The sequence below is a fragment of the Macaca thibetana genome, chromosome 1, assembly GCF_024542745.1.
Source record: "Macaca thibetana thibetana isolate TM-01 chromosome 1, ASM2454274v1, whole genome shotgun sequence".
NCBI classification, from domain to species: Eukaryota; Metazoa; Chordata; class Mammalia; order Primates; family Cercopithecidae; genus Macaca; species Macaca thibetana.
The window spans coordinates 187,981,601-188,004,976 of NC_065578.1; the positions used below are offsets into that span (position 1 = coordinate 187,981,601).

At 38.2% G+C, this 23,376-nt stretch overlaps 1 protein-coding gene and 1 long non-coding RNA gene across 22 annotated transcripts in view; one reads left to right on the forward strand and one right to left on the reverse strand.

Moving 5' to 3' along the window:
- LOC126941210 (uncharacterized) overlaps positions 1-12,947 on the reverse strand; it is a 105,506-nt gene extending 92,559 nt beyond the window's left edge. For all 9 annotated transcript variants that reach the window (XR_007721145.1, XR_007721154.1, XR_007721152.1 and 6 more), the window contains exon 1: positions 12,842-12,947. This is a non-coding gene — a long non-coding RNA (uncharacterized LOC126941210). The remainder of the gene's footprint in view (positions 1-12,841) is intronic.
- Positions 1-23,376, forward strand: part of MRPS14 (mitochondrial ribosomal protein S14) — an 868,813-nt gene that overhangs the window by 594,214 nt on the left and 251,223 nt on the right. Inside the window, exon 1 of one of the 13 annotated variants that reach the window (XM_050767430.1) lies at positions 7,434-7,437. The exons of the other annotated variants lie outside the window; for them this stretch is intronic. The gene's annotated coding sequence lies outside the window, so the exon portion shown is untranslated. Of the gene's footprint in view, positions 1-7,433; positions 7,438-23,376 lie in introns of those variants that run through there. 13 annotated transcript variants of the gene reach the window in all.

Here is a 23,376-nt window from a genome sequence, read left to right on the forward strand (position 1 = left end):
CTAAATGAGGAAAATAGCATTTCTAACCAGAAACTAGGAAAAACTAAATGTATCTCAGGAAGAAATGTGGCAGAAACATAAACTGTACAACAGGAAGAAACTGCAGTTCAGAAGATAATTGAAAATTTAAAAAACAGATTTCAGAATCAAAAATCAAAACATCTTGCAACTTTTACTAAGAGAAGATCAATACTTCAAAAGAAACTTGGTTGTGCTAACACAGGGAACCAAAAATTTTTACTTATATATCAAAGTTCAATCTTTTTAATTTTTCATATCAAAAGCTCAATTTTTATATCAAAGTTCAATCTTTAGAAAGACATAATTTCCTTCTAATTATAGCCAACTTGATCACAGACAAAATTTCTTTCCTAAATTCATCCTTCACAAAACTTATCACAACTTACTCAGACTGTCAATGGCATGCTTCAGCCTTTTGCTTTGTCCTGTGTTTCCTCTTTCTTAAATAACTAGTCATTTTAACTTTAGGAAAAAATTCACTACACAAAATTCTTTCCCATGCAAAATCTTCTTTTGTTCTTTTTTAATCTTCCTTACCAAAAATACATCTTCATACCTATACCTTTCTTCACATCTCTCACTCTCCTACTTACTGGTTCCTTTCTATCTTGTTTTATGTCTTCTCTAAATTTACTTCTGGAAACAAGCCTCTGGATTGAGACAAAATTATTTTTTTCTCAATGAGGAATACATTTTTATGGCTCTTATAATTTTTCTCATTAAAAACACATCTTATTTTGTACACTTTCTGAACAGAATTATATATTACTTAGAAATTTTGACTCTTAGTAACCTCAATTTCTAGTGAAAACCTAGGAAACAAGAAATTTTGAACTGTCTGCTACATCTTGGTATTTCATCTTATTTGTAAATGACCTAGATGTTCATATCTATCACTTAATTTAACATAATTTTAAGACTTTAAATTACATGAAAAGTTCATTTATAAACATGTATTTGACTTATTTTCTTTTTTTTATTTTTTCTTTTCATTATTTCATTTTTAAATTATTATACTTTAAGTTCTGGGATACATGTGCAGAATGTGCAGGTTTGTTACATAGGTATACACGTGCCATGGTGGCTTGCTGTACCAATCAACCCATCATCTACATTAGGAATTTCTCCGAATGCTATCTGTCCCATAGCCCCACACCCCACAACAGGTCCTGGTGTGTGATGTTCCCCTCTCTGTATCCATGTGTTCTCATTGTTCAACTCCCACTTATGAGTGAGAACTTGCAGTGCTTGGTTTTCAGTTCTGTGTTAGTTTGCTGAGAATGATGGTTTCCAGCTTCATCCATGTCCCTGCAAAGGATATGAACTCATTCTTTTATATGGCTACATAGTATTCCAGGGTGTGTATGTGTGGGTTGGCTCCAAGTCTTTGCTACTGTGAATAGTGCGGGAATAAACATACATGTGCATGTGTCTTTATAGTAGAATGATTGATAATCCTTTGGGTATATACCCAGTGATGGGATTGCTGGGCCAAATGGTATCTCTGGTTCTAGATCCTTGAGGAATCGCCACAGTCTTCCACAACGGTTGAACTAATTTACATTCCCACCAACAGTGTAAAAGCATTCCTATTTCTCCACATCCTCTCCAGCATCTGTTGTTTCTTGACTTTTTAATGATTGCCATTCTAACTGGCATGAGATGGTATCTCACTGTGGACTTGATTTGCATTTCTCTAATGACCAGTGATGATGAGCTTTTTTTCATATGTTTATTGGCCGCATAAATGTCTTTTTTTGAGAAGTGTCTGTTCATATCCTTCACGCACTTTTTGATGGGGTTATTTTTTTCTTGTAAATTTGTCTCAGTTCTTTGTAGATTCAGGATAATAGCCCTTTGTCAGATGGATAGATTGCAAAAATCATTCTGTAAGTTGCTTGTTCACTCTCATGATACTTTCTTTTGCTGTGCAGAAGCTCTTTAGTTTAATTAGATCCCATTTGTCAATTTTGGCCTTTGTTGTCGTTGCTTTTGGTGTTTTAGTCATGAAGTCTTTGCTCATGCCTATGTCCTGCATGGTATTGTCTAGGTTTTCCTCTAGGGTTTTTACGGCTTTAGGTCTTATGTTTAACTCTTTAATCCATCTTGAGTCAAATTTTGTAAGGAAGAAGTCCAGTTTCAGTTTTCTGAATATGGCTAGCCAGTTTTCCCAACACCATATATTTAATAGGGAATCCTTTCCCCATTGCTTGCTTTTGTCAGGTTTGTCAAAGATCAGATGGTTGTAGATGTGTGGCATTATTTCTGAGGTCTCTGTTCTGTTCCATTTGTCTATATATCTGTTTTGGTACCAGTACCATGCTGTTTTGGTTGCTGTAGCCTTGTAGTATAGTTTGAAGTCAGGTAGCATGATACCTCCAGCTTTGTTCATTTTGCTTAGGATTGTCTTGGCTATACAGACTCTTTTTTGGTTCTGTATGAAATTTAAAGTAGTTTTTTTCTAATTCTGTGAAGAAAGTCAATGGTAGCTTGATAGGGACAGCATTGAATACATAAATTACTTTTGGCAATATGGCCATGTTCACAATATTGATTATTCCTATCCATGACCATGGAATGTTTTCCCATTTGTTTGTGTCCTCTCTTTTCCTTGAGCAGTGGTTTGTAGTTCTCCTTGAAAAGGTCCATCACATCCCTTGTAAATTGGTTTCCTAGGTATTTTATTCTCTTTGTACCAATTGTGAATGGGATTTCACTCATGATTTGGCTCTCTGTTTGTCTATTATTGGTGTATAGGAATGCTTGTGATTTTTGCACATTGATTTTGTATCCTGAGGCTTTGCTGAAGGTGCTTATCAGCCTAAGGAGATTTTGGGCTGAGATGATGGGGTTTTCTAAACTTACAATCTTGTCATCTGCAAACAGAGACAATTTGACTTCCTCTCTTTCTATCTGAATACCTTTGTTTCTTTCTCTTGCCTGACTGCTCTGGCCAGAACTTCCAATACTATGTTGAATAGGAGTGGTGAGAGTGGGCATCCTTGTCTGGTGCCAGTTTTCAAAGAGAATGCTTCCAGCTTTTGCCTATTCAGTACGATATTGGCTGTGGGTTTGTCATAAATAGCTCTTATTATTTTGAGATACTTTCCATCAATACCTAGTTTATTGAGAGTTTTTAGCATGAAGGGGTGTTGAATTTTATCAAAGGCCCTTTCTGCATCTATTGAGATAATCATGTGGTTTTCACCATTGGTTCTATTTACGTGATGGATTACGTTTATTGATTTGCATATGTTGAACTAGCCTTGCATCCCAGGAATGAAGCCGACGTGATTGTGGTAGATAAGCTTTCTGATGTGCTACCGGATTCGGTTTGCCAGTATTTAATGAGGATTTTCACTTCGATGTTCATCAGGGATATTGGCCTGAAATTTTTTGTTGTTGTTGTGTCTCTGCCAGATTTTGGTATCAGGGTGATGCTGGACTCATAAAATGAGTTAGGAAGGATTCCCTCTTTTTCTATTGTTTGGAATAGTTTTAGAAGGAATGGTACCAGCTCCTCTTTGTACCTCTGGTAGAATTCAGCTTCAAATCTGTCCGGTCCTGGGGTTTTCTGATAGACTATTAATTATTGCCTCAATTTCAGAACTTGTTATTTGCCTGTTCAGGGATTTGACTTCCTCTTGATTTGGTCTTGGGAGGGCGTATGAGTCCAGAAATTTATCCATTTCTTCTAGATTTTCTAGTTTATTTGCATAGAGGTGTTTATAGTATATTCTCTGATGCTAGTTTGTATTTCTGTGGGATCAGTGGTGATATCCCCTTTATTGAACACCACTTTTTATTGTGTCTACTTGATTCTTCTCTCTTTTCTTCTTTGTTAGTCTGGCTAGTGGCCTATCTATTTTGTTAATCTTTTCAAAAAACCAGCTCCTGGATTCATTGATTCATTGATTTTTTGAAGGTTTTTTTGTGTCTCTATCTCCTTCAGTTCTGCTCTAATCTTAGTTATTTCTTGTCTTCTGCTAGCTTTCAAATTTGTTTGCCCTTGCTTCTCTAGTTCTTTTAATTCTGATGTTAGGTTGTCGATTTTAGATCTTTCCCACTTTCTCCTGTAGGCATTTAATACTATAAATTTCCCTCTAAACACTGCTTTACCTATGTCCCAGAGATTCTGGTATGTTGTGTCTTTGTTCTCATTGGTTTCAAATAACTTATTTATTTCTGCCTTAATTCTCTTATTTACTCAGTTTTTTACCTAAATTATTTATTTTTAAAAAATTTACTTAGACCACTTATGAAAACTGAGATATTGAACAAAGCAAGTCATCATTTCAATTTATTTCCCTGTTAATCATTTTTATAGGCTGTGACTATTTGGTGTTCATCTCAACATCAGCAGAAAAGTCAGAAGTAGGCTGGAAAAAATAAATAAATAACGCGAGAACTTAGAAGGCTGTATATATTAACTTTGTAGTTGCAGTTTTTAATTCAGCTCCAAGAAAAACAGACTTGATGAGTTCAAATGATCTCCACGATGGCCATGAATTTAGAAATGTGTATGAGAAAAGCCATGTAGTCTGTTGGGGCCACAGAAAAACTGGCATGCCTTAGAATTTTGAGAATCCTTCTCTTTCTTATCAGTTTTTCCAGAGTAAAGAAAATCCTATAACTTTGATCGGGGAATATCAGGAGTTTGGACTGGTGTTTATATGGTGGTGACTGTCCTAGTGGCTTTTAACTGGCCATCTTGCATCCACCATTTAGAATGTTCTTTTTTGCTCTCAGAAAATTTTCAGAGATAAGCAAGGGAAAAGAGTCAAATCATCTGTAGACACACCTAACCAAGCCAAAATGAAACCGAAATCAGTGTGTTCACAAATATTTTAAATCAGGCATACAGACCAAACACAATATTAAATTAGGCACACAGAACCAAGATGAATTCACCAGAAAAGATATGCCCCATAGAGAATGTAAATCCTGTAGAAACCAAGCTACTCAGACCAGGACACTTGTCTTTATACAAGAAAGCACTTCCAAAGAACAAAACAAAAACCAAAAAAGAAAAACTTTCATGGTCCCAAGAGAGATAGAGGCAAGGTTTTTTATTTAAGACAGCCTTATAACAAAACCAAATCCCGAATAAATTCAAAAAGCCTGTGCCAAAAAGAAGGGGGTTTGACTTGAGAGAAGACTCCTAATGCAGAAAAGGTGAGCCATGAAGGAGAGAGCCCACAGGGCTCAGGTGAGTACTGCATATCAGTTCCAGGAATCACCAATTCCTTTAAAAGTGATCTTATGTCAGATCCCACTTCTGGACACCATTTCTATCAGAGAGGCTGTATAGAAGAAATGATGTTTATTTGGGGATACAGCATTGCAATGGGAACACACACACTGTAGTAAACTATCCTTGACTACAAGGATCAAGAACAAGCGTAGCATTCGCTCAAGATTGGACAGGCAGTTGCGGGGCAGCTGTCCTGATAGGAGTATTTTTTTCATAAGATTATAATGGCCTTTGTGCAAAGTTGGTTTTTTTTTTCAGTATTTTGTGATATTCTTGTTATCAGTCATTTATGCACGAGAACTTTCTCTTCATGGCCTTCCCTGGATTTATTTGTCAAGATTTTTTTTTAACACAAACGACTCTATTTTGATTCTGACAACTTTCAGTGTCCACCTAAGAGAGAATTTTCTTTTCCTTTCACTTCGGATACTATTATACTTATTCAATCCTTAAAGTATTCAAAGGCAATCAGCAACATTTGAATCCTTTTCCATTCCTAATGAAAATAAAACTGTCTTCCCAATTTCCTGAGTGGGAATTGAGGCCAAATAGAAAACAGTTTTCCACAAGGAAGGTCTTCCGATAGACCAGAAGTGGGGAAAAGTATATGTAACAGACTTAATACTTGCCTGCCTCCCCAACATCTATTCCCTTTATTCTTGCTAAATTCCCCCAAATTCATTCAGATATACACACCTTCCCCTAGGGCAGAGTTTCTCAATCTTGGCACTACTGACATTCTGAGCCAGTTAATTCTTTGTTTACGGGTGGAGGGATGGACCGTCCTGTGCACCATAGCATTGCTAGATGTTTAGCATCTTCCCTGGCCTCTACCCACTAGATACCAGTAGCACACCTCCCTCCCTTCAGTTGTTCCATGGAGGCAAAATATTTCCCCTTGAAAACCACCGCTGCAGGGGTAGAACACAGTTGTTCAGGCCTAAGTCAATTATTACAATCCCATTCTGGCCCACAGTTATCTTTTCAAGGGAAAACACACGTCCCAATTCAGTTCAAGAGTATTACAGCAAATGTTTCTTTGTTAGTTTCACGAAATGAAATTCTCACTCTCTTTAAATTTTGTAGTGTATGAACGAAACTCTAAGAACCAGTGCTTTCATTTGCCCTGCACTAGGGAAAGAAGCCAGGCTTAGAATGAAAAAAGCCAGGCTTAGAATGAAGCTGACACCACATGAGGCTAAACAGAAACACTGAAAGAAACTGAGTCCTGGTTACATTTTCAAATTGCTAAGTCAGTTCTGACCTGGAATCATGAATGTATCTCCTTTTTTTGTTTGTTTGTTTAAGACAGTTTCAGTTGGGTTTTCTGTTATTTGGTACTGTTAAAAGGAAAGCTTTAGGCAAATCAGATTTAGGAGTTTAATTGAGCAAAAAAATATATTCGTGAATCCCTTAGAAGCAGCAGAGGTTCAGAGAGCTCTGCTCCACAACGTGGGCAGGAAGCATTTATGCAGAGAAAACAGAAGTGAGGTACAGAAAAAGCCTTATTGGTTACAGCTCTGCATTTACCTTTTTCTAACATCACCTGATCCGTGGGCTGCCTGCAATTGACGGAAGCTCCACTCAGTTGTGATAGGCTGAGCCTCAGCCATTTGTGACAGAAATTAGGCTTTGAGTTAGTTTATGTACTAAGTTAGGTTGCAGTTCATTATGTAAGGATTCAAAGTATGGAGGCATCCTCAGGCCAAATTTAGTTTAATTGAACACTATTAAAGGCATCTTACCTTGTAAAATATGGTAAGTATATTTATGACACTTAGACATCGGGAAAGTTTTGACCCGTTCTAAAAAGAAAAACTCTATTATTAACTTCCAGTTCTGAAAAAAAAGTTAAGGAGAGTTGAAGATAATTTCTGTCTGTCTTTGAACTCACTGCATCCATTCCAGTCATGTCAGTTGTGCAGTCAAATGAGTTATGTCAAAAGAACTCCATCATATAGAACCCATCAAAATGCCCTGATTACCATTTCAGGCAGAATGGTCCCAAGAGACCTTATGGCAGAAAAGAAAGATGATGACCACATGGATTTTAGGTGTTTCTATTATTGCCTTGTTGACATCAGCAAAATCACCCCTCTGGGTCAACATTTGTCAAACTGTAGTCCATGAATCCTTAGGAGTCCTTGAGGCCTTTTCAGGGGACCCACAAAATCTACACTATTTTTATAATAATATTAAGGAAAAATTTCATCACATCAACAGTTGCACCAATGGTTAGCAAAACTGCAGGGGTCTTAGCACAAATCAAGGCAGTGGCAACAAACCGTACTCACAGTAATTATATTTTTTACTCCCAGTAAAACAAACAAACAAACAAAAAAATCACTTAAGAATGTCCTTGACAAAAGAGTAGAAATTATTAACTTTAGTACATCTTGACCGTGATTGCATGTCTTTTTAATTTTGTGTGACTAAATGGAAAGAATGCTTAAAGCACTTCTGTGGCATACCCAAGTACAATGATCGTTTTGAGGAAAAGACCTTGTGTGATTGTTCGAATCACCAGCTGAACTAGTTGCTTTTTTCATGAAATGCCATTTTTACTTGAAAGAACAACTGACAAACTATAGTTTTATCAGACTTGGGTATCTGGCAGACATTTCCTCGAAAATGAGCAAGTGAACCTGTCACTTCAAGGAAAACAATCTTGATAAAATTTGATCTCTCAAGAGAAAATTATAATTTTGAAAAACTTGTATCTACTACAGTAAGCTTGACAGCTTCCCAGCATTTAAGATCTTTTCTGATGAGATCAGTAGTGATGTTAAAAATGTAATTTTTTGATATTGTATAATAAGATATGTCAGATTTGAAAGATCTGCATAACTCATTGAACCATTTTTTTGTTAGGCTGTTTGTCATTTTCTTATTGGTTTTAGGATTTTTTTTATATATTCTAGATAGGAAGCATTTTTCAGTCATGTGCATTTATATCTTATCTTGTACTATTTGCTTGTCTTTCCACCCTCTTTATGATGTCTTCAATAAAGAGAATTTTTTGGTTTTTATGTAGTCAAATTTATCAATCTTTTCCTTAATGATTAGTGTTTGTTGGCCTTGTTTTCTGATCCTAAGACGCGAATATATTCTCCCATGTTATCTTCAGAAACGTTGTAGTTTTACCCTTTACATTTAGGTTTTTAATCTACCCAGAATTTTTTGTTAGGTTGAATTAAATTATTATTAGGTTTCATTAGGTTGAATAAAATTGCCTATACTTGACAGCTTTTGACCTACAAAATTGCAATTCTATATCATTCAACACAATATATGATGTGAGGCTGGAATATATTTTTCTTTCTTCCCGTATGAGTAGCAAATTTCCCCATTACTATTTGTTTACAGGTCTGTCTTGCCCACTGATCCACAGTGCCATTGTTCTAATGTAGTTCTTTTTGTTGATCTCTGTTCTAATACTACACCATCTCAATTATTATGGTTTTAAAATAATTATTAATATCTTTAGGGCAAGACCTCCCACCTTGTTCTTTCTTGTCAGTGAATTTGGCTATTCTTGATTCTGCCTTTCCAAATAAGTTCTTTAATCAGCTTGTAAGTTTTCAACAACAACAACAAACAAACAAACAGCGAGAATTTTAATTGGAATTGCACTAACTTTATACATCAACTTTATACATACAACACAATGTTGTGAAGAGGCCTGTCAATGAACACTGAATACCTCTCAATTTATGTCTTATTTAATATCTTTCAATAAAAAGTTACAATTTTCATCTGAGAGGTTTTACATGTCTCTTATTAGATTCCCTGCCAGGTACTATTTTGGGTCTGAGATTTGATTTTATACTACTTACAAGCTAGTAAGTTGACCTATTATTGTTTCACGAATGCTGGCAGAAGACACAAGCCTCCTGAAGAGATGAAAACTCTATTACTTACGGCATAACAAGCAGCATGTGCGTTGGTTTTCCTCAGCCCAAGTCCCGTGAAGAAGCACAGGTGGATGCTATGCACAGAGGGGGTTTGCCTGACAGCTGAGGAGCACTGACCTTGGGAAAGCCATTATTCCATTGCAAGCAAGAAGCAGGCTTGCTCTCTTCTCCAGAGGAAGACATTATCTTGTCCTGCAAGATTTTTCACTGCAAAAGCAACCCCTTATGGCCTGCATGAAGAATTGTTGGGACCTTGCATTCTTGGCATACACAGCAAGAAATGTAAGAGTATAAAAGACTCATGGGAAAGTATCCCCAAATTTCACAGTCGGATAATCTTATAAATGATTACCTTTGTAAAAATTTCATTTTCTAACTCTCTGCTGCTGATACACAGAAATATAATTTAATTTTGTATACTAATCTTTTAACATGCATACCAAACTCATTAATTTTAATCATTTATTCTTCCATTCTTTTTTTTTTTTTTCTTGAGACAGAATCTCACTCATTCTATCGCCCAAGCTAGAGTGCAGTGGCGCCATCTTGGCTCACTGCAACCTTCACATCCTGGGTTCAAGCAATTCTCCTGTCTTAGCCTTTTGAGTAGCTGGGATTACAAGCATGTGCTATCAGACCCAGCTAATTTTTGTATTTTTAGTAAAGATGGGGTTTTACCATGTTGGCCAGGCTGGTCTCAAACTCCTGACCTCAAGTGATCCGCCTGCCTCGGCCTCCTAAAGTGCTGGGATTACAGGTGCAAGCCACTGTGCCTGGCCTATCCTTCCATTCTATAAAATAATATCTTGTATGTTTTCTTTTTAAAAAAAAAAAAAAGTAAATTGCATCAGTGAAAATAGTATGTAAATCATATTTTAAATAATCAAGTGTTTTTTCTTTGGTCCTAAACATTACATCTTTTATTCTTTTTTCCTGCTTTATTTCATTGGTTAAAATCTCCACAGCAATGTAAGTGGTGAGAGATAGCACTCTCGTCTCATTTTCTTTTAATCTCAAAGAGAAAGTTTTCAAAATTGTATCATTATAAATGATGTTTTCTCTTCTTCTCTCCCCTTTTATTTTTATAGATACCTTCCATTAAATTAAATAATTCTTTTCTATTTTCACTTTGCTAAATGTTTACAATGCTTAGATGTACATTCATTTTAAATTTTATCTTGGAATTTGTGGAGTTTTGAATCTGTAGTTTTTACTCTTTAGCAGTTATCAGAAATTATCGTCTATTATCTCTTCAAATATTTTTCACATCTTATTCTCATCATTCCTTCTGAATTCCAATGAGATGCTTGTTAGATCTTCACAATCTGTTCTCCTTGTCTCTGGATATCTCTTTCTTATTTTTAATATTTTGTGTTTCTGTGCTATATTCTGGATAATTTAATCTGATGTTAAGTCCATCCGTTAGGTTTTTAAATTTTATTATTATAATTTTTATTCCTAGAAATTATATTTGATTCTTCAAATCTGCCTAGGCCTTCATTATAATTTTGTGTTTCCTATAGATATTTTAAGGTTGTCTTTTGTTTCTTTAAACATAGTAATCATGTTCATTTTGGATGATGAACCTGATTATTACAATATCTACTTCTAAAGCACAAATCTAGTTTGAGATTAGCCTGGCCAATGTGGTAAAACCCTGTCTCTACCAAAAAGTACAAAAATTAGTCAGATGTGGTGGCACAAGCCTGTAGTCCCAGCTACTCAGGAGGCTGATGCACAGGAATCGCTTGAACCGGGAGGTGGAGGTTGCAGGGAGCCGAGATCATGCCACTGCACTCCAGCCTGGGTGACAGAGCAAGACTCTTTCTCAAATAAATAAATAAATAAACAAATAAAGTCTAAATCTAAAGTCTAAATATCTAATATCTAGAGTATATCTATAACAAATAAACTAATATCTAAAGTTTATGAAGATCTGTTTCTTCTATGTATATACTTAATAAATTTTCATTGTTAGCTTCATTTTTTCCTTTTCCTCATGAGAATTCTTTGAGGCCTTGGATGAAAGTGAATTTCTTCAGAGAGGATTTGTGCTTACTTTTACCAGATGCTTGGGCATTGCCATTCTGGGAATATTTTAAAATTTGACTTGAAGATTTTTGGACTACCCAGGTCACATGTATTTTATTAACATGTTCAGATGAAGATCAGCTTAAGATTTTAACTATCGGGGAGAGTTTTTGGGAGTTTTTTTCCCCCTGTTTTGTTTGGTGCTTAAGCTACTTGCCTTGAAATTTCCTGTGTGTGGAAAGGTTGAAGTCGGGTTTAGATCTCACTCACGTTTACACTTAGCTTGTGACACATTGGGTTTACAGAATTTGGGAATAGGCTCTGAACTTTGTTTTCTGTCTCTGTCTCTTTCTCTCTTTTACACATACACACATGCACACACACGCACCATACACACAGAGGCACTTGTCCTAAAACAATATGAAAATTGAAGCTCAGGTTCATCATAAATTCAGCAATAGCCCTCAGGGTAAAACCCGTTTCAGAGTTTTGCTTACTTCTCTTTGTTCCTGTCTTGCCTTAGATGTTGGACTGATAAATCCTTGCTGCTATGTTTTACTAGTTCTTGGATGTCTTTAGGAAGAGTTTTTAATATATGCATTAACTCACTTTTTTAATATTAGCAAGAAGATTGTTGCAGGTACCTAGCCATTATATTACCAGAAACAAAGCAATGCATTTCTGAACAAGCATGTTTACAGCAAGATTATTCACTGTGAATTCCAACTAAACAGGACAAAACAGAGATCTGTGGCTTGACAGTTTTTCAAAGGAAACTTAGAGAAATATGATAGTATTACCTTTACACACACACATATATACTAAACTAGAAGTTTCAGGCTGGTGGGGATTCTAGGTTCAATCTCTGTCTGTGAGGCCCAGCCAAACTAGACAGATTTCATTAATTCAACAAATATTTATAGTGCAACTATTCTACATACTGGGGATATAGCAGTGAAAGAAAACCAAGTCCCCATCCTCATTGAATATAAATTCCAATGGAGATTCATGTCTGTGACTTTTTCAGTACTATGTTCTAACCAGCAGAGTTATGCAGCACAGTTGGGATAGAACTATCAGTGTCATGTTTCCTGAGGCCAACTTAGCAAGTGAAAAAAAACCACTACAGTGAAAAGGAGTTGTTTGTTTTTTTTTGTTTTTTTTTTGTTTTTCCACTTTAACAGCCAATGCTCAACAAATGATCCATTATTTTTCATTCCTCTAAGTTAAGTCTTCTTAAATCTCTGCCCCTTCCACCCTGGGCATAATTGAGAGCAAGGAGGATATTCTTTGTCCATTTACATGGCAAACCCTGCTGTAGTTAGTCGTGCTTAGGTCTGGAAAATCAGGTTTCTTTTCCTCCTTTATAGTCTGTGTAAAATCACTGTAGAGGTCTCACTCTTAAGCTTGGGAAGTGAATGGGACGTTGGATATGCCTTTTTAGTGGAAAAGTATATCTCAAAGCATTACTTGGGAAATACCCAAGTAAATTAAATTTATTTCAGGATTAGGAGGTCTTGGCCCTAATTTCAAGGCCTGACAATCTGCTTCTACAAGAGTACACATGAGCAGAGACTATGTACCAAGACGCCATCTGCTAGCTCAGGGCAGGGGTTCCTACCTTCTCGCTTGCTGCTGGATCATCTCAGGTTCACACTTACAGACCCCAGAGACTAATGGAGAGAATCTGTTTCTACGCAAAGCCTTGTCTTCAAAGTCCCAGGATAGCATAGAAGAAAGCAGGGAAGAAAATTGCACATGCCTTATACTTATCATGATGTAAATCACTTGGATGTGCAAATAGAGCAGAAGGCAGCATTTTGCAGCATGTGTTCCTCAATATCCCTTGAAATGTTCCCAGGGGGAAAAATGTAGTTGTTTATCCTTTTCTTGAATCTTCTTAAAGTGCATTACCATACTAAAGATTTTGAGAAGTTATGCAACAAAGTAAAGAAAGCTGTGTAATATTATCAGAACATTTCTCAAATTTCTGAAATCATTTTATGATGGAGCCTTTTTTTGTCCACATGACATCCAGTGTTTTATGAAATCCTTTTGGGAGGGTGCCCTGAGGGAAACATAATGGTCAGTACTTTTGTGTTCAAGCAATAAGGTTATGGGACCTTTTTCCTCCTTTCCAAGCATGTTGTAATCCAAATTGTTTTGATGATTTTGTTGGTTTATTTATTTTGGTGTCAGGGTTCTTAGTTGCAAACTTGTTACTGGAAAGGGGTTCCAATCCAGACCCCAAGAGAGAGTTCTTGGATCTTGTGCAAGAAAGAACTTGAGTCCACAGATTACAGTGAAAGCAAGTTTATTAAGGAAGTAAATGAATAAAAGAATAGACAGAGTATTCCCAAAAATAAAAGGAGGAATGCACCCACCTTAGGTACAATGCTTGTTTATTTATCAGATAACCAAAATCATGAGGGAGATGTACTCTATTACAAGGATTTGGGATAAAGGATTGCTGATCTTTGTGTAACTACCACCATTCGCAAGAGTCTATATTATTATCTTTAAAGCAAAACTTATTCTTAAACTAGGAATGGTTTCTTCTTAATATATCGGGACATCAGGACATTTCCTGGGTCTGTTAGGTCTTGGGTATGTTTCTGTTTCCTTATGCAAAAATATCTTGTGGCTAAGAATGCCTAACCTTCCAGAAGTGCCACCTGGCAGGCCTTGGCCTCATTTTACTCAGTCCCTATTCAAGATGGACTGAATAGTTGCTCTAGTTCGAATGCCTCTGACATTTCCCCACTTCCTTTTACAAGGAAAGCCTTAATCCTAAAAGTGGCAGAGGGATGAATATCCATCTTCTGTAGCTTCTTCATGCTGAACAGAGGCAGTGATGTTCTCATCTAATCATTAGGGTCTCTTGTCTTGAGGGTGTGGAGGAGTTCAGTCAGAAAGTGTTGGTATGGTGAGGGTCTTTCACAACTCCGAGTCCTGATAACAGGTGAAATCTGGAAGATTAATAAGTATCCAATTTATGAAAGCATTGAGTAAGCTTATCTTGAATTCCTACACAAAGAGTACCACTGCACGATATTCCACAACAGCAAGGCAATATAAGTAAAAGTATTCCAAGTAAACTAAGCAAGAAGGCTGTCCAAGAACTAGACAATTGCTGGAATCAAGCCAATATGGGGTCAACCAGCAGCACATCAGTAGCAGAGATGTGAATGTCTAAAGCCTTTATAGCTTGGCTGATAGTATGTGAGTAGTTTGTAACATATACACAACATTCAGTTTTGACCAAAGCACAAGTTCTCCCTTGAGCTGCTATTAAAATGTCCAAACCCATGCAGTTTTGTAAGGCTAATTTGAGAAGTTTCCTCAGTTAGGAGGGTAAAGGCATGATGTGTATTATTGAAAGCTGCAAGTGTGAGTTTGGTGAGTTCAATATCAATCGTGGCTGCCTGTGGGGAAACTATAGCCATCAGGTAAAACCACAAAGATGCTTTCTTTTGTCACCTATGGCAAGCCTTTCCAATTTCCCAGTTAGATGGCAGAGAGTCCAATTTAGTGAGCATATGTCCTGGGAGATAAGGACAACCCCACGTACACCTTCCAATCCAATTTTAAGGTAAGTATGGCTAGCCATGAGTTCCACAAGCCCATAACCATCCCCAAGGAGAAGGGTAGACACCTATTTTTGGTGAATTACGTTGCCATCCCATCCACATTTGGTCTGTTAAAGAAGGGTCTGATTACATTGTTGAGGTGGCAACCATCCCATGTCATGGGTCCCTGTCTGGTGGTGACTGTTATTGTGCCTTTCAAGACATAGAGACACTTTGCTTGATAACTGTCATCCACCCAAGTCCATCCTGTACAGTATAACCTAAGTTGGGATGGAATTTAGCTGTTTCCTAGTTAGACTAAAAAAAATAAAGTACCTTTTTGTCTCTCTGTATGAGAGGAAAGGGGCTTAGGCCTGTGTGGCTATAGTGCATGAGGAAAGAGGGTGTATGTTTATTATTTTCCATTTCCCAATCGTAATACAGTCCCCATAAACTTAGGTTGGCTGGTTGAATATGCCAGGGCAATCTGGAAGTGGAGGAAAGTGGTAATTTTCCACATCCCCAACATTTGGTCTGATTATGCAGTGAGGCTAAGGTCTGTGCTCACTCAACAAATAAGTTATTCTCTGTGTGATTCTAACTTATACCCAAAAGTAGAATGCCAATCCATATTTTTATGTTAACCATCCCTTTCATTCCTTCTGAATAGGAGCCAGAGGTCACTGGTTGGCTCACAGGAATAAGTAGGATCAGTCTCAGTCTCCAATGGCCTGTGGGGCTTCATAAGGGACAGGTTTAGTTCAAGATAACTGGACCCAGCTATTTATTCCTAGAAGTTTAACTGCAATTGGGGTACTAAGGAGGACTCCATAGGATCCCTTCCATTTTAGGGAAAGTTGATCTGCTGTGAATACTTTTTTCCAAGTTTTTAATAGGACCCAATCTCCCCACTAGGTTATAATAAGATTCTCTTCCTAAGCAGGGAAAAGAAGTCTTTGATTTCCATATTCAAGGAGTGCTTTTTGCATTTGTCCTAAGTTGATTATATAATTTTGGAGCTTGAAAGTATCTATGTCCATTAGGAAATCTGTAGTTAAGAAAAGGCTTCCAAACATTATTTTAAAAGGGCTGAAGTGTAGGTTTCCTTTAAGGGCAGCTCAAACCTGCAACAAGGCCATAGGCAATAGAGTCAGCCAGGCTTCTGATGTTTCCTGGCAGAGTTAAGCAACCATCCTTTTCAGAGTTCGATTGGCTCTTTCTACTTTCTCTGAAGACGTGGCCTCCATGCTGAATGAAGGCAGTACTGAATTCCTAGGGCTAAAGATATGTTTTGGGTTATTGTTGCAGTTAAAGGTGGGCCATTATCACTCTGCAAGCTTTTAGGCAGCCCAAACCTAGGAATTATTATATTTAATAAGAGTTTAGAAACCTTGATTGCCTTTTCAGACCAGGTAGGAAAAGCCTCAATCCAACTAGAAAAGGTGTCAACAATATTAATAGATGTTTAAACCCATTTCACGGGAGCATCTGAGTATAATCTATTTGCCAGTCTTCACTGGGATATGTTCCCCTACGCTGAACAGGCCTTATTGAAGGAGAAGGTAAAGCTGGGTTATTTGGATTATTTCAGGCACCAAGTTCATAAGCTCAAGTTACCTGCTTTACAGTTTTACATAAGCCATTTACTATAAAAAGATGAGACATTTATTGAAACAAGGAATCTCTTCCCAAGTGAGTAGAATCATGCAAATATTTATTTTCCTTTAATTAGCATCTGGTATCAATAGTCTGCTGTCACTAATCAGCCAGCCAGAAGGATCTTAAATTAAGCCATGACAGTCAGCCTATTCTTGTTCCTCTTTAGTATATTTCGGTTCTGTTACTACTGGGGAAGTGGACACTAACATACCTACAAGTTTAACTGGCTCCTTTTATGCAGTGACTTTAGCTGCAGCATCCGCAAAGGAGTTTCCCTTTGTCACACTGGAGTTCCCTTTCAGATGCCCTCTGCAATGGATTACAGCTACTCCCTTGGGCCGCAAAATGGCGTCTAATAGATTCGGAATTTCCAAGTGATGTTTTATAACAAAAACCTTAGCAGTTAGGAGTTCTCATTCCTTCCAGATAGCAGCATAAGCATGAAGCACCAGAAAGGCATACTTCTTAGAATCAGTGGAAATGCTAACTCTTCCCAACTGTAGGGCTCTAATAAGGGCCACTAATTCAGCCTCTTGAGCTGAGGTAGAAGCCAGTAAGAGCTGAGCTTCAATTATCTCATGTTGACTGATGATAGCATACCCAGCTTTTCTGTTTCCCTGGTGCACAAAGCTACTTCCACGTGTAAATCACTCTAGCTCAGGATTATCTATAGGCTCATCATTTAAGTACAACCAGTTGGAATAAACTTGCTCCATAACTTATATGCAGGAATGATCTAGGGTGCCTGTGAATTCAAGCAGATAAGTAGTGGGGTTTAAAGTCTGGCAGACTTTAAGAGTTACATCAGGAATGTCTAGCAACAAAACCTGATACTTTAATACATGTCCTCCAGTCATCGTCTGGTGTTCTTTAGCTTCTAATACTCCTTGTACTTGGTGTGGAGTCAAAACCTCCAGATGTTGTCCCAAAGCCAGTTTATTGGCTTCATTTACCAAAAGAGCCATTGCTGCAACTGCCTTGAGACATCTGGGACATCCCAAAGCTACATGGTCTAATTACTTAGAAAAATATGCTACTGGTCAGGGATGCCTCCCAGTTTCTAGACAAGTACTTCCAGAGCATTCCTTGTTTTTCAGCCACGTAAAGGAAAATGATTTATCAAGATTGGGGATCCCTAGGGCTGGAGCTATTCCCAATTTCTCCTTGAGGTTATTAAAAGCATGTTTTACAATTGCTACTGCATTCAAAAGGATCTAAGTGTGCTCCTTTTAGAGCCTTACATAAAGACTTGGCCATATGCCCAAATCCAGGCACTCATTAAGAGCAGAATCTTCACATCCTTAGGAAAGCTCACAGCTGCTTTCTAGTTTGGGGTTCCAGGATTCCCAAGATCACTTCCTTTTTTTCTGGGGGCTATTGCCCAGGTGCCAGGGGTTAAAACATATCTTAAATATTTAACTTCTTGAGCTTAAACATGGGCCTTATGCAGTGACACCCTATACCTATTAGTGCCCAGAAAATTTAGCAACTTAATGGCATTTTTATTTGAGCCTCTTTGGGTTGGGCTAGTTACCAACAAATCATTCACATACCAAATAATCGTGGCCCTATTCAATTTTAACATCTTTAATTCTCTAGCCAATGCATATCTAAATAAATGCGGGCTGTCCCTAAACTCCTGGGGAAAAACTGTCCAAGTTAATTGAGAAACCAAATGACTATCAAGGGTCAGTCCATCCAAAAGCAAAGATAAATTTTGAATCAGGGTATACTCAAATGCAGAAAAAAATAAATCCCTGAGATCTAAGACTGTAAACCAACTGGCATCCCCAAGGACCTGGGCTAGCAGCATGTAGGGATTGGGTACTACAGGATGTTTGGGAATGACAGCATTGTTGACCGCTTGAAGATCTTGAACAAATCTATAGTCTCCGTTTGCCTTTTAATTGGCAATATTAGAGTATTGCAAGAAAACTCAAAGGGTTTTAACAAACCAAATTGTAGAAACTTAGTTCTTAATGGATGAATCCCTCTTTATGCCTCTGGCTTTAGGGGATCTTGTCTCTTTCAGGAGTACAGGGCATCAGGCTTAAGCTAAATGCAAACCAGAGGAACATTTAGTGCTTTGCCTGGAACCTCAATGTCAAATGCCATAGGATTTATTTGAGAGGTTACTTCAATAGGCAAGCTAGATAAGTCCCTATTTACTTTCCTCTCTTATCACGGAAAAGGAGAAGAAGCAATCCCTTATCTGCCTTGTTATCTCCAAAAGATGCCACTGTTTGCAGCTGAGTCAACAAATTCCTTCCTAACAAAGCAGTGGGACATTCAGGCATGATAAGAAAAGGCATATGAGAAAGCTGAAGCCCCTAAAGAGCAGTTTAACAGATAGGTAAAATGGTATCTGTGAGTTTGTCCATCTATCCCCATGACCACGCAGTTTTAAGGTGACAGTGGCCCATTATAATGGTTCAAAACAGAGTAAGCAGCCCCTGTATCCAGAAGAAAGTTAATATTCTTATCTGCCACTTCAAGGGTTACCTGAGGTTCCTCCAAAAGAATGGTTAGTTGTCCAATGGGACTGGTGCCTGAAGGTCTGAGGCCCCATCACTCATGGACTTGCTTGGCTATTTTGGCCATCATTTGTTCAGGTGCCAATGGCTCCCTTCAGAACACTGGGAATTCCCTCTTCCAATGACCAGTTTTCTGACAGTGTGCACACTGATTTGTGCCCAAGGCACAGTGACTTGGAAGCCCAACTCAGGGCTTTTCACCTTCTAGCTTCCCTTGTCCAGGCCAATAGCCATAAGGGCAACCCATGCAGGAGGTGCAACCAAAAGCTGCACTATGTGGAAGTTTCTTTTAGCTCTTTCGGCTTCCTTTGTTTTGTCCTTGTTATTAAAAATTATCAATGCCATATCCAAAAGCTGATTCATAGGAGTCCAGGGACCCAAGGCTGCTTTTTGTAATTTCCTATTAATATCAGGGGCAGATAGGGTTATAAAATATACTCCCAATAAAGTCTGTTATTTCTTTGAGTCAGGATCAGTGTTACATACTTCCTGATTGTCTTAACTTGACACAACGCTGGATTCTCATCTTCACCCTGAATACTTTTCTTAACCTTTTCATAATTAACAGGCTTTTTCATATACTTCAGTCCTTCCAACAAACAAATTACCATGTGATCTCTCTTCCCCAAGTCCTCACTGCCGCTTTAATAGTTCCATCCTGGATCTTGATCAGGGACTGCTCTACCTACTGCCTGGTAGATATTATGATTAGGGTTATGGGCCAATATCTCATTTGCATGGGTCTGAGCCATTCCCAGAATGCATTGCTTCCCTTCCACTGTACAAAAAACAGACAACAAAACATACAGATCCTGCCAAGTCAAGTTATAGGTCAGAGTTAATTTCTCAAACTCATCTATGAATTTCCCTGGATCTTCAGAGAAATGACCAACTTTCTCTACACAAAGCCAAATCAGACATAGAAAAGGGGACATGTACTCTTACAGTGCCCTCTTCACCATTTGCTACTGCTCTAAGCAGACAAAAATTTCCCTTTGGGAGTTGATAAGAGGCTCCACTACAAGTAGTACTAGCAGGGCTAGGTTTCTCAGGGAGTGGCAGGTATACAGTGGGATTAGACAGGTAGTGAGGAGGGGACAAAGGAATCTCAATAGGACTTCCAGATAGGCTAGAAGAGGCCAATAGACCTGAAGCATCAGACCTGACATGTTTCACTCAAAAGTACCTGTTGAACTGGTTGGCAGGGAGGGGTCTTGCATCAAGTGATCATCTAGTATGTCTAAATATTTTTCTTCCTTTCCTTTCATTAAACATGCACATACCTATTGCAGAGTTTTATTCTGACTGGGCAATAAAAATGCTTGAACATATTGGTTTCATCCCATTTCCCCTCACACTTACAAAACAAATCAAGTTGAAGTATAGTATTAAAGGCCATAGTTCTGGTAGGTGATGATTTTTCTTATTTTTCCAAGTATAGTAATTTGAGGCTAGACAGTATTATATGAAACTACCAATTTTCTTTTCTTAAGCCCATTTGGTTTAAACTTGTCCCAATGTTCAAGAATACATCCTAGTGGTGAGTCCTCTGGGATCAATGCTGTATTCCCCAAAAAGGAGGCAGATGACATTGAAAGAAAAGTTCCAAATCTGCAAGACTGTATTGCCATTGGCCAAGTTCCATTAAAAAGGACAAGAGAGTTTTTAAGGCACGCTGCATTATGATGGAAAACCTGCTGAAAATTGAATTCCTTTATTTATATTGGCCAGATAATATAAACAGGCTGAGCCATGGGCCCTAGATAAACCATGACATGGAAACTGACAAAAGAAATGTCAAATAAGGCAAAGGAAATGAGAAGGATTTAGGTGGAGATGACCAGAGAGAGCAGGTTCCAGGCAATAGTGGCAGCATGGGTTGGACAAAGCCGATTTGCCTGAATCCAAGAAAGGAAAGAAGTTTTATTAGTGTACAAATGAAACAAAACAGCAAGGAAAATTCCCTGATTTCCATCCTGGTACTTAAAATCCCAAGACCAGTTAAATGAGGTCTCCTGAAAGTGGCAGTGAAACAAAGACAGCAACCAGGAAATTGATTCAGGAAGCGAAGAGGACAAGGTGAATTAATCCAAAGTTAATAGTGATAAACATCCTGTAGAGTCAGATCTATTTTTAACCAAGAGGTGGCTTGCCAAGGTGGATCTCTAATGCCCTATGTCTTAGGAGGGACTCTAACCCCCCTTAGTTGGGCCTTTAACCCAAGTTTGGACAACCATCATTGCTCTTTACCAAGAGGAGTCTTTAAGCCCCTATGTTTTAGGAGGAGCTCCAACCCTTCCAGGTTGGGTCTCTAACCCAATTTCATTCCTCACCTGGGATAGAATATACCCCCACCACTTACCCAGAATTGGCCAATTGGTGCTGCAGTTTATTTCCTTTGGGTCAGGGGTCTCTTCAGTAGTCCCTTTGTGGTTCACCAGGAGGATGTTACCAGAAAGTGGTCCCATTGAGACCCCAAGAGAGGGTTCTTGGATCTCGTGCAGGAAAGAATTCAGACCAAGTCCGCAGAGGAAAGTGAATACAAGTCTATTTTGAAAAGTAAAAGAATGTAAGAATAGCTACTCCATAGACAGAGCAGGGTGTTCCTGAAAGTAAGCACAGGAATGCACCCACCTTAGGTACAATGCTTGTTTGTATATAACAAAAATCATGGGAGAGATGTGCTCTGCCACAAGGATTTGGGATAAAGGATTGCTAATCTTTGTGTAACTACTATCTTTCACAAGAGTCTATATTATTATCTTTAAAGCAAAACTTGTTTTTAAACTAGGAATGCTTTTGTTCTCAAGATATCAGGACATCAGGATATTGTCCGGGTCTGTTTCTGTTCCCTTAACTGTAAATACCTTGTGACTAAGATACTTAGCCTCCTGGGAATGTGGCCCAGCAAGTCTCAAAATCATTTTTCCCACTCCCATTCAAAATGGAGTTGCTCTAGTTCAAACACCTCTGACAAGCTGAGTGATTAAGGCAAAAAGGGAATTATTGAAAGATATTGTGTTACTCATGGAAGTTCCAGGAGTGTCAGAATCAACTTAAATGCCGCCCATCCAAGAAAAACATTCAAAATTAACAAAATTCCCTCATATAACTGATTCTATGAAGGCACAACTGTTGCTTTTACCAGGCACAGACTCAACTGCTTGTCCCACTGACAACACTGATGCTAGACACTGGCCCCTGCTAGCTGCTGGAACCATTACCATGAACCCTGGAAACTGGATCTAGCCACCACAGACACCATTAACCTCATCATGATAGCTTCCTGGTGGCCCTGGCTCTTTGGACTCCTACCTTCTAAGTTACAATCTACCTTGGATGGAACTGATGAATCATCATGTATCTTGAGTCATATGCCTATAATCTAGCTATAAGGAAGGTTAGAATGGCATGTGACTTCTACTGAGTGAAAAGGATTCTGCTATCTGCCAAAAAGGAGAATGTCTCAAAGACAAAAGGTGAAGAGGTGAGTAGTCAGCCAAAAATAATGACAAATGTCCACTTTCCCAAAATATTTTTTATCCTCTCCAACTTCCTTACTTCATATTCAGTTAGACTTTGCTCTCTCATCCTCCTACAACACATACATTCCACCTCCTCTGTCTAGTACAAATGTTAAGGCAAAATGAAAAGTTTCAGAAACTAATCTACAAATAGCTGAGACTCTTCAGCAAACATTATAATAGCATGTTATTTAATGAGCTAAACTCACTCAAACCTGTGGAGCTGCCACTGCTGGCAATGGCTCAGGTTTGAAAGTTACAATCAAAACTTCATGGTTTTTTTTGAGGGGGGCGGGGGTTTGAATGCCCACTTCAGCACCCCCACCCCAAGTAGCCATTCTAGGCATTAATATATATGTTTACATTTTTAAAGAGAATTTTATTAGTTTTCTCACACTTGAATAAAAAATGTGCCTCCTATCCTAACCTCCCACCAACTCCCACACACAGCTGGCTAGGTCAGTGTTGTGAAATGAGGCAACACTTTCTTCAAGAAATTCTTGGAATTCCTTGAGCATGTTTAGGGAGCTTCTTAACTGCCCAGAAATACTAAAGGACTCTAAAGTAGCTGCCCAATAGCAGCCCTGCTATGCCTAATGGCCAAAAACAAAACAAACATATAAGTGAGCTTAGTGGTAGAACAGGCCTGGGATTTAGAGGAGCAAAGGTTCCACGGGAGTGTGATGTGGAGTCTGACATCACCCAACCAAACTCCTCTTAGCTGAGCTGTCCACTCTGGGAAGGCTTGGGCTGTAAGGCAAAGGAGAGACTCTGTTACTGAAGTTCAACAGCTGTGCTCTGCAAAACACTCCAGAAAGAGCTTATTAGAAGAGAAACGCATTCCCCATGGACCCAGAGGGAGATGCATCC